Source organism: Dermacentor silvarum, chromosome 2 (genome assembly GCF_013339745.2).
Source record: "Dermacentor silvarum isolate Dsil-2018 chromosome 2, BIME_Dsil_1.4, whole genome shotgun sequence".
Classification (NCBI taxonomy): Eukaryota; Metazoa; Arthropoda; class Arachnida; order Ixodida; family Ixodidae; genus Dermacentor; species Dermacentor silvarum.
The window spans coordinates 15,360,712-15,373,131 of record NC_051155.1 but is presented as its reverse complement, the minus strand read 5'-3'; the positions used below and the strand labels follow the sequence as shown (position 1 = coordinate 15,373,131).

Below are 12,420 nucleotides of genomic sequence, written 5' to 3'. Positions count from 1 at the left end.
ATGTGCAGTCTTGTTGACTTCATTTGATTACGTGAAGCAATGCAAGTACTGTACTGTGTGTTCCAGGGACTACTTAGTGTACGAAGCGAAAGGTCAAGTTTGATTTGAATTATGCTGGACTACCGATTGCAGTTGCAGGAAATTAATCGACTAGTTCCATTTTGTGTGGCTTCCAACGTGCAGATTAAGTACTCATGATGGCGAGACCATATTGAGGATGCAAACTCGAGGTGCGGGTGGACAAATGTTAGGAATGCTAATTTGCGGGGTTACACAAGTTACGATGAATGTAACGTAGTGATATTGAAGCATTCACACATATGGCTGGGATACGAAAGGACCATATTGTAGCGGGCATTTCGTCCGAGATGGCATACTGTGGGAACACAGAATGCTATATTTGTATTTTGCGTGAAAACAGCAAATCAAGTAGTGTCATAGGACTCACTGGTAATCTTTAATATTGGTGCGTGAGCAGACACGAGGATAATCACATCTTGTGAAAATTCTGGGTCTCTTGCTTTCCCATCTTTTGAATCCTTGTATGCTATTTCACTTGAGAAGATTGTCATATGCTTTATATTTATTAAGGCCAAATGACTTTCTTGGACATAGTTGAAGGCTTAAGAGTGGGCTTGAATGTGTGCGGTACGCCAAACACGAAACAGCAATCTGGTCACTGTTTCGTTGAGGGGTGGTGTTTGTCTCGGGAAGCTGAGAAAAGCACTCATATCTCTTTGTGCTGTGATATATGCACATGTGAGGCCAGGTGATGTGTGGCCCTTGTTTCTGTGGTTGTATAATAATCAAGCAAGAGCTGTGTTCCAATGCCCGATCCATCATTGTGATCCTCAGAATTCCCCATTTATTTGACCTTTTCTTCATTTGACAGCTGTGCATTTGGGCCACGATTCTGTAGCAATGCCTTCCGCTCGTTTATATGCCACTCTTATCATTCACCGTTCACGGCCGGCTGATCGCTTTGATAACGGATAACGCGGGTGGGACGTCACTCTGACCACTGACAAAGCACGAAAAGGAATATCATCGGAGAAGGAATCGCTACAAAATCGCGGCCTTAGTGCATCCTTGTGACACTGAACAATCCTGGTTTGACCTCTGCAACACCACAGTTACCTCTTTTTTACCTAGGTTTGGCAAACTTGTTTGCACATTTTCTTGCCAAATTGATCGACTTTTCGTGATGCACATTCGTGTTCATGCCTATGTATGCACCTTGGCCGAATGCTGCAAACGTCTTTCAGGCCACTCCTCTCTGAACAAGGTTGTGTCAGTGTATGTATGCGACTTTTTTTACACGAATGCATGTTTCCTTTGACACATTGCTCTTGCATCTTGTAGATGTAGCACACGGGTATTTAACAGCTGATGGTGCAGCAATAATCCTAACTTATCGTGCTTCTGGTTGCACACATCAAAAATATTTTGTGACATGCTCACCATTTCACTCATTAAGCTGTACATTGCTTGTTGATTGCCTCCAAAATGCTAATAAAATTTACCGTGCAGGAAATTTGTCTGTTGCTTTATTTGAACATGGCATAATACTAAGCACATGTCCTGACAGGTTAAAATAGTTATTGACCCAGCATATCTTTTGAAATAAATAAAAGCTACATACTAGGTGCACAAGATGTCCGAGAACAAAATGGCAACTTCAAAATTAGCAGTGATATTTCAGACAAGAATAAAAATATTCTTTCCAAATGTTTTACATTCCTTTAAGACTGCTTTCAAAGGCTGTTGAATAAGGCAATCTCCTGCATCAATTATTGACTGGTTTTAGGTTTGATACCGGCAGCATGCTCATATTGCCACTTAGTAGTGACTGTGAAGAAAGTCACAAAACTGTGAATGACGAAGCAGACTTTTTACTGGGCGAACCTGTGTCCACATAGGCAAGTTGCACTCGAAGCACAACAATAGCGGCGAACACAGTGGGTGATCGTCAAAATCTGATCAGCGATGAAACACGTCAGCTTTTATACACGAGTCATTGAAGGTTCCAGAGTAATCCCTGGTGCCCGCGTGTCTTCCAGAAAGTACTAGACAAGTTGCGTCGCTCATACAATCAGATTACATAAGCGTCGGTGACAACAGACAACGGATAGAAGCATCGATAACGTTCGAGAAACTTTCTATACATGCAGGCGTGTCCTGCACCGAGCGATAACGTTTAACATTCGTTAGCCAGTGAAAAGGGGTCACCAGCGAAAGATAGACAAGCACAGGTTTCAATATTGGATAGTGCATGTAGATGTTGGGCAGTGTCTCCACAATAGCAGCTTCTAGCAACTATAACCATGTTGGGCTGCTAGTTAGTCCAGCTTTTAATGGCAATGCCCATACATAGCAGCGAAGCAGGTTTTTATATGGAACTAGGTACGGCCACATTGAGGTCGACAGCCACAAATATTCAGAGCCAGCCACTTTTGGATTGTGCAGGCACTGTTGGAGCAAGCAAATGAATTACTTGGGAGTGGTGCATAATGACTTTTTGCACAGAAAATTTGGCTATTGATTCCCTGCTAGAGAAACTCAACTGGCTGAATGGCATCTTGACATCTGCCAGTGCTCATTTCTCTGACTCAGATGATAATTGGCTATCAGTGGTTGTATCATGACAAAAAAAGAAAGGCTTTGGACATATTAAAGAAAGTGGTAATCTCCAAGTCACTGTGGCTTTCATGTAAGGCAGCTAGGACAGCGCTAGCTGCGTCTCCAAGTTCGCTGCCTAGATAGATATAATAGTAATGTTGATGTCTATGGAAACTTGAAGTTGAATTCTCAAATGCCTCACGCTGGCAGTATACTGTACTGGCTATACTACAACCTGCATGTCACTCTTGCAGGTCCTCAGACCAATGTGATGTACTGGCAACAGGACGGGCTGTGTGCAGCTGTCAAGTTATCCAGCCTTCGGTCTGGCCAGCTTGTATTAGTGTTGCGTTAATGTATATCCTGAAAGCATAAAAATAAACGCTACTGTGATGTGATAGCCATTTCTTTGTATGGATGTGCCATATACTTCGTGTGTGTTATAGTTCAGGTGCACCATGAATGATGTTGAACGTCCCGAGAAGTACAGCCTATGCAAGCACAGTCAGAACACCTTCCTAGAGAACAAGTAACATTTGTGCGCCAAACATTTTTTTACCTCAGACAGACAAAGAACTTTATTAAGGTCCCGAGGAGCAAGCCATTGGAGCCCCAGAGAGGCCCCTGGCTAGCTGTTGGCTAATCCCATGTTGGAGCAGGGAGGCCATCACTCTGCTCTCTCATGGGCCCTCTGGACAACCTTGGACTGGTCTTCCTGTTTAGTGCTCGTGATGGCCTTCTCCCAGCCCTCGCTGTTGTTGAAGTCGTGTAACACAGGGCACTGCCAGAGCTTATGGGCTAAAGTACAGAATTCTTCCCCACAATCCAGACAATGAGGATCTATCTCTGTGTGTAGTCTACTCAGGAAGCCTCTCGATGGGTACGAACCCGTCTGAAGCATCCTGAGAGTACGATACAGTGCTCTACTCCATTTAGGATGGGGAGGTGGAAAATGTCGCCGCTCCCCTTTGTCACGTGCCGTAATTTCATGGAACGTAAGTAGAGGGTCGCTATGGCCAATAGTCTCCGAACTCGCAGAGGTCCCACCCCCGTCGCGGCACGTGAGTTCTCGTGCACGGCGGTGAGTAATCTCATTGGGGTTCAGGCGACCCGACAACACGTCTCCCATGTGGGCTGGGAACCAAGTAATGTGGCGGATAGAATCTGTATCTGATTTCTTTTTTAGAAGCGCTGCCGCTTTTGCTACGAGGCCTGAGGCGAAGGTCCTGACCACCACGCCGGAGTCCGTGTAAATAATCAATCGTTTGGGATCAAGCATCGCGATTGCGATGGCAACCTGCTCGGCCACATCGACCATGTTAGTCCTTACCGAAGCTGTGGAGAGAAGTTCACCCCTGTCGTTAACTGCAGAGACTGTGAATTTATCCGCACAACCATACTGGGCAACATCAACAAAGGATTCAATGCCTGAAGTGTTCTTAAAAACGCTTTAGCTCGCTCTACTCGCCTTCCCTTATTGCGCCGCGGATGTACATTTCTAGGAAATGGATCAACGACGTAGGTACCTCTGACCTTAACATCAAGTTGTACAATCTCCCTCAGGCTGAAGCTAGGTCGAAGACCCGCTGCCTCTAGAAGACGTCGGCCGGCCTGAAAGTATCACAACCTGCGCAGACCTTTGTGCCTCAATCAGCTTGAGGATAGTCTTGTGCACCGCCAGCTGCACTAGTTTCTCAGTGCTTGCTGTAATCGGGATGCCCAACACTTTTTTGATGCTTTTCCGCATCAGGGTGTCTAGTTTGTCCCTTTCCGTTTTTGTCCAATATAAGGCTGAAACAACATAATTGACGTGGCTCATGAGGAATGCGTGATGCGCTCTAAGCAGGTTGTCCTCACCAATCCCTCCTTTCTTATTAGATACTCTCATGATCAGTCTAAGAATGCTTTCAGTTTTGGACGTGATGTGAGCAATGGTCTTGGCATTACAGCCCCTGGAGTCAAGCAGCAACCCAAGGATTCTGATCGAGTCGACCCTGGGGATCTGACCATTCCTCATATAAACATTAATAGGAATCTGGTCTAGAGGCGTTATCCCTCGAACCCCCTGTCTCGATGGCCTGTATAGTAAAAGTTCGGATTTATTCGGGGAGAGCTTAAGTCCCGTTCCGTCAAGGAAGGACTCAGTAACCTCTAGGGCTTCCTGGAGCGCCTGCTCAACGGCCGCCTCCGAACCTCCCGGGCACCAAATTGTGATATCGTCAGAGCGTAGAGCGCATGTTCCACATTTGGTACAGCTGATAATCTCTTAGAAAGCCTGTGCATCGCAATGTTGAATAGAAGGGGGGAAATTACTGCACCCTGAGGGGTTCCTCTACGTCCGAGCTCAAATGGTTCTGATTTTGATTGTCCTACTCTGATAGCCGCCGTCCTGCCCCTGAGGGAGGATTCCACAAAAGTAAAGAATCTACCCCCTAGGTTTAGCGCAGAGATTTCTTTGAGAATGAAGTCGTGAGCCACTGTTATGCTTTAGACAAACCTAAGGCCAATATACCTCTCACGTCCCTGCTTCTATTGTCAATAACCTGAGTCTTGAGCAGAAGCATTACATCCTGTGTGGAGAGAGGCCTAAAGCCAACCATGTTGTACGGGAACAACTCTTCATGCTCTCAAGCACCATTTTTTTCTATAATCACCTGCAGGGGCAAAAAGAAAGACCTAAAGTTTTTGCATAAGTGTGGCTGTTTTCACTCTTCCATAGTAATTTAGAATATGAAAAGGTACACTGTTAAGCCACATACTAAGTTTCATTTGGTAGAGTGGAATGATGTTCACTTGCAGCGTTGGTGCAATTGTTGGTGCACAGGGAGTGTGATTGTGTAATCGGGAGAGACTAAACCACTGCACGCACATGCCAACTTCATTGCTCTAGCCTTCATATAATGAAAATTTGCCGTGTGAGGCTAGTTTCACAATGAAAGAGGAAGCAATTGCATTCCCATTATTATTTTACAAGCACTAGTCTATAACGTGCTTAGTGTCTGTGCCAAGTTAGATAACCAATTGTTCCGGAACTTACCAGTACGTGGGACTATTTACCCATTTTGCAATTACAGGAACTGTGTCCGCCATAGCACCTATGCATTATGCGACCAGAATCCTCGAACGTCAAAGCGGGACAAAAAGGGGAGGGGGGGTTACTTCAGGGATAGAAGCAAGATTCTGCATTTATTCTAAGTTTTGTGTATATGAAAGAAAACTTTTTTTTCAAGCTATTCAGGAAATTTTCACTTTGTGTTTTGGCATTATTCCATGTGCTTCCAACACCACATGCATGACAAGCAAGACAACATGAAGCACTTTGGCTTCTACCACTCAGTAGCCAGTGCATCAAGAAGCTTATTGCAGCCCAGTCATAAGTGGCAGTGCATTCTTGGAGGGGCGAATTCTTAACAGTTCAGAAGGCTTGCCCCTTGTGTCTGCTACTTGGCAGCAGTGTTACATTTGAGCTTGGCCTGTTGTGCTGAAGGCCAGTCAGAGTGCTGCGTGCATGTGCAGATTTTTGGAAGGTATGTTTTTTTAATCCCTTAGTTTTTAATAAAGATGTTACAAACTGCATGAACTGTAAAAAAAGAAAAATTTTTGTTAAAGGCCTTCTTCGCAGCTTAGTGCTGCATTCACCGGGACTTGGAGACAATTTTTATCAGATGCACAATACAATACAATGGACATATTGACTTGGCTGCCACAAGTATGTTAAATTTTAAATTCTGAGGTTTTACATGCCAAAACAATCTGATCATGAGGCACGCTGTAGTGGCTGGCTTCGGATTAACTTTGACTTCTTTGTGCACCCAGTGCACGGAACACTAGCGTTTTCGCATTTCGCCCCCATTGAGATGCGGCTGCCGCGGCCGGGATTCTATCCCACGCCGTCTGGCTTAGTAGTGCAATGCCATAGCCACTACGCCACAACAGGGCAGGTCACAAGTGTGGTAAATATGCACCCTCAGTTTTGGGTTATTGGCCAGTGTACAAAAATACTTTGGCGAGTATTGACAAAAAATTTTTCGATATTAAAGCAACCAGGATAAAAACAGCATTTCTTAAGAAGCTGGAAATTTAATGCAGTTTCTAAAGCGAAGTAGCGATTTCATTGCAAGAACTGCCACCGACACTCCTAATCATTGTGATGTTTGACACAGGAATCCAAAGTGTTTTATGAAAACCATACAAGAAAATGATTAAAACCCACAATGCCCAAGAAGATGTGAACTCTGCACCAACAGATTGCCTATTCAAGCTTTTTTACTGCCTGTTTGACGCTGTGCAAGAACATTTTTCACACTAAAAAAACCCAAAATAGATAAGTATCATTTTTTTAAAATTCAGTCGTCGCTTGTCTGGTTTCGCCACATTAAAATTCTTTCGAAGTTAATTTCATTACGGTACAAACTATGTGCCAGGGCAGATGACACGAAAGTAGATCTCAGATTCTCTGCTAATGCTACGGCAGACATTACTTCATATGGAAGGCATGGTTGCACCTATTATTGACTAATCCCATGTTCATACATATGTAGAGCATTAGCAGAAGGGTGACGTTGTGAAAGTTGCAAGGCACACTTCAACATTCGAGCGAGATCAAGGAGTGGGGCACGGCAGGGCTTGATGCGAACTGTTGGAGTACTTGTACCTCCGTAGAAGTCGTAAAGGGGCATGGCAGCGAAATTGAGGGAGGATGCGGAGTAATGAGCCATATTGATTGACCCTTGAGATGGTCGTGGAGCCTCGAGAAGAATGGTGTCAAGCACTCAAGGCAGATCAGTAGGCACGGTGCCACCGGTGTCAAGGGCTGTGGCATCGGGCACCAGAGCGAGTATCCTGCACGGCTGGCATCTTGTGTTTTAGAGAACAGCAGCAAGGTTCAGAAAGTGGTCAAGAGAAGAGGTTGAGCCTTTAGTTCTGAAGAGCAGACTGGCAGTTAGCAAGGTCACTGGAGTGTTGTATAGCAGCAGCAGCAGGAGGTTGAATGCATCAAACTTGCAGGATGGTTGCCGACGAGGTGTCTAATGGTCAGTGTTAAACAAAGGAGGAGGCAGCATCTGCCACAACAGAGTGCTTTAAGGGCTGCACAATAATGCCATTGAAGTAAACTCCTGATCAAAGAAATGACACCAGCGGATCTGTGAAAAAGAACTAAATTTTCTTGATCTTCGACATTGAACCTGAAACTGAAGAGTGCATTTGAGACTTGGCATTGCAAACATTGCAGCACATTCATCAATTTCGTGTTATGAGTTGGAGTTGTCAAGAAATTCCTTTTTCCACAGAACACTTGGTCTGCCTAATTTTGGTCACAGGTGTACGTTACCTCCAAGCTGTTCCAACAAGGTGTCAAGACTGCCAAGACAAAACCATGCACGGTGAGAGCTGAAATATGGTCCAGCAAGCCCTCCAAAGTGCTTGTGGCAGGCAAAGTTGTTTCAGCTGTGCTTTCAGAATGTGTTGCAGAGGGTCAGGGTCCCCCAGCAATCAATGGCACTGCAAGTTGTATAAAATAACTGTGCACAACTTGGCTGCAGAGAGAGGCCATTATGTGCAGGAGCCACAACCCATTTAAGAGAGCCATGCGACAGCACAAGCACCCTGCTTTATGCTACCTTTTCTCTTGGCTAGAGCTGTGTTCCTAGTGCAGGGAATGCTCTTTGCATTCTATGCAAGAATATTTGTCTGCAGTGCCCAAGATTGCACTGAATACTCGACCTTTGCAGATAATTTTAATGTCTTTGCCTTACTAATATAGATTGATCACTCAATTAAATTACAGCAAGAATTTTGTGCAACAAATGTTACTGATACCGTACCTCTGCCTTGTCGGTGTGAATGGTAGGTGGATGAAACAAGTGCAGTAGCTGTTAAATGGTGAACTTGTGGCAGGATATAGCAGTACCCGACTAGGCACAGAATTGAAAGTAGCAACTTGCATAGCTGGAAGTGTCAGCTATACAAATACAAATTAAGAGATGACCTGTACCATTAAATATTTTGGAGACTGGCCTTAACACTTCGCATTCAGGCCAGCTCTTCCAGGTTGAGGAAAGAACGAATGACAGATAAAAAGCTGTACAAATACAAAACGGGTAAGTTTACTTCATCAAATTTCGCTTCCAATAAAGCACCTACATCGACCAGAAGCTGCAGTAACAATGATGACAAAGTTGCAGCCAGTCAGAAGAGCAGGGTCAGCAAAATCGTGGAAACAGTGAACACGACTCCACTAGAATCATGTTCTAGTCCTACCTCGACTGCAATTTTTTTTCCTTTTATGCCACATAAGTGTTGCTGTTTTGTGCAATGCCTTTGTCAACAGCCGAGCACACAAATAAATATGAACTTGTACAACGTAGTACGAATCTTCCTGCCGACCTTTCACGGTACTCTGGCGCCATCGAATTATACAAAAATAGGTTCAGTCTTCAAACCTCGATATTTTGTTTGCATTTGAAAATGATGGTACAGGTCCTGCGCAAGGGCGAAACCCATGCAAACGAGAACGTGCCAGCACAACCAACCATCTGCACTTAATACATGAGGAATACAAGGTAAAGACAGCGGCGGAGGGGGGGGGGGGGCACACTTGTTCAGAATTTCACCTATGTGCACTAAACACTCTTAAAAACGTGTGCATTAATTGGGGCTTATCTTGTCCCACCACCATAATCGTAGCACCTAACACTCAGATTATGCGTTTCAATACATCAAAACGGTAACCCATTAATCGCGAGCATGATGTTGCGGTATGCGAAATGGTCTGAGCTAGATACGGTACACGTTCACAAGGGGCTCTTCGGCTGAGCATCACAAGCGACGCTTTGGCACCATGAATGCTGACAACACACTGCGTCGTTAATTTGAACCGTTTTACTCACCACTTTGCGATTATAGAGTTTTCATATGCCCCCATCGCGACAGAGAAAACACGTTTCACGACTGTAGAACACGGCAGCGCAACAAATGCAGCAGGCGCGTCTGCATCGCGGCTGTGTTTCAAGTTGTGCAGCCGTGCAGCCAGCGTAGCTAGGGGCGAATGGACCTAGTGGCGTATCCGGCGTGGTACCTAGGCAAAGGCGATCCTTAGGGAGCAAAAGTGCCCAGATCCGAGGCGCCGCCGTGTTTCAAGTTCTCCCGAGCGGCGGCGCCACAGTCGAGGGTCCAGCTGCCCTGGAAAATGAATTACGCCTCAGAGCCATGTTGAAAGTCCTCTGCGCAGCCGCAGTCGCCGGCGGCGGCGGCGGCGCGCGCCAGGCCTGAAAGCTTCAACGTGGACTTTCTAGGTGCGCCACCATCGACTTGGCTGTCGCAAGCAAAAAGTAAAGAAAAAAGCAAGCGCTTTAGGAGAGGAGGCGGCGGAGGAAGGAGTAGATGGCGGTACTTTTCTTATATAGGGACTTCAACCGCGAGTAAAGCTTCCACGGTGTGATGACAGGTTCTTTTGTCCAGGCGCGGATCCAGGAGGGATGTCCGGATGTCCTGACCCCCTCCTCAGATTTCTGCATCGCCCCCTCGCTGACAGGGGGATGGCCCTGTCGCAAAAAATATGGCCACCAGCATTCTTCAAAAGTATTTTTCGCGAGTACCAGTGATATCAGCCATGTAGAAGTAAAGCTAGCTCGCTCACAAGCTTAGTTGTATACCGTCGGGGTGTGGTGTCGCGAAGTTGCTGTAGTTATTTTTTTTTTCATGAACACCTTGGACCTCCTGGCGCCGGCGGTGCCTTACTCGTCCCGTCGGTGGCGTCGAATGAACGAGGGGACGTTCCTTTTGCCAAGCACGCCTATGTCCGCGCGAGCGCCTTCGCGCCTGATCAACTTAGTTGCCCCTTGGGGTGTCATCGGTTGCCTCATTGGCTGTCTTCGGTTCCGCAACCAACCTGCTTAATGAAAGAGATCACTTGCTGAAGTGTTCATATACAGGGTTTGTCCAAAAAGTAATGTGAGTGATTGCATTGTGATGCGACTATACGTCGCAGCGCGCTAAGACCAGTTGGGATTGGTGGAGGGGGAAGTTAGCTTACGCAGGCGCGGTCGCTCAGTCGTCTGCGACCATCTGGAGCGTAAGGACAAGGTTTTTCGTCAACTCATTTTCATTTACCGTGCAAGCCGTAATGCAGCGCTCGTTGGAAAAGAGGATTGCCATCGAGTTTTGTGTGAAACACGGCAAGTCTGCAGTGGAAAGTTTTCCTATGGTAAAGACAGCTTTCGGTGATAACTGTTTGTCAGAACGTCAAGTTTACCGGGGGCACAAGGTCTTTTAAGGAGGTTGTGAAGAGGTCAACGATGAAGCCCGCGCTATACCGCCATCAACGACCATCACCGACGAAAATGTGACGCGCGCGAGAGATCTGTTGTACTCAGACTCTCGTTTGAGTGTCCGTTTAGTGACACAGACAGTAAACATTCCAAAAAGTATACCGTTCACGAGATTGTGACAAATAATTTTCAGATGCGGAAAGTGTGCGCGAAGATCTTGCGCAAAATGTTAATGGACGACCAACAATCGAGCAGAGTTGAAACGTGCCAGGAGGTTTGGGACTTGTGCGAAAGTGACCCCCACGTTTTGGACAATGTCATCACAGGTGACAAGACTTGGGTGTTTGAATAAGACCCCGAAACAAAAAGGCAAAGTGCCAAGTGGCACAGCTCGGCATCCCCTCGCCCCAAGAAGGCCAGAATTAGCAAGTCAAAGGTCAAGACCATGCTCATTGTGTTCTTTGACATCAGTGGCCTTGTCCACCATGAGTTTGTGCCCTATGGTACAACCATGAACGCTAAATTCTACGTTAAAGTGCTCAAGCGACTCAAACGAACGATTCTTCGCACCCGGCCTGATATCGGGGGCGATTGGAAACTTCACCATGACAACGCACCATGCAGCCTGCACCGCCTTCCTCGTGACCCGCTTCCTGGCCGATTGAAAGATGCCAACGGCTCCCCAGCCGCCCTACAGTCCTGACGTGGCTCTCCCAGGCTTCTTTTTTCTGCGCTTGAAAATTCCCATGAAAGGACATCATTTCGCGACAGTTGGCAAAGTCGAAGAGGCTTGCACCAAGGCTCTAAAGGACATTCCTAAGGAGGCCTACCGTGACGCCTTCGATGGTTGGAAATCTCGATAGAAGCGATGTAACGACGCAGGAGGAGCCTATATTGAAACATTTTATTGTGTTGTACCGATCTGATCAATAATTTCTTTTTAATTGACTCACTGACATTACTTTTCGGACAAACCCTGTATAATTAATAACAACTGACAGCTAAACAAAGAACTACGCATGGGCAACTTTTTTAAAACTGTAGCACTCATTGTGATCCCAGTTACACGTTGACAATATCCAGTACGAGCACAGTACCGTTCGTACGCTACGAGTTTTTCATTGTAACTTCGCAGTTTTATTGCCGTACATTAAGCATAGGAGGGTCAAAGTCGCTGGATCCGTTTATCTGAGTCGGCGTTCTCGCGGAGCGGGGCGAAGTCTCGAGCAGCGGCTGCGAAGTGGGGGAGCGTGACGTCAGCGGCCAACGCCAGTGCGCGGGCCAAGGATGGCGTCGCGTGGTTAGAGAAACGGGAGCAGATGCGCGCCTTGTGTAAAAGGATGGTGTCGAGTGGGAAACAAAATATGAAGACGCTGGTTCGTGTTCTCGGCTACGACACTACATCGTTCTTCTTGTAGGTGGTGTCGTGAGTCTTCATACGCGGTAATTCCCATATCGTAAACAACCAGCGTAGTGGTTGCCGCGTTGGAGCTCCAAAGCAAACGAAGGTGTCTCAGCCGAACACAAAGAG

The 12,420-nt window shown here is 46.2% G+C and overlaps 1 long non-coding RNA gene across 1 annotated transcript; it reads left to right on the top strand.

Moving 5' to 3' along the window:
• The first annotated feature begins 488 nt into the window (after positions 1–488).
• LOC119441334 (uncharacterized) lies at positions 489–3,023 on the top strand. The gene is made up of 2 exons (XR_005189875.2): positions 489–1,296; positions 2,874–3,023. It is a non-coding gene; the product is annotated as an uncharacterized LOC119441334 (long non-coding RNA).
• The last annotated feature ends 9,397 nt before the right edge of the window (positions 3,024–12,420 follow it).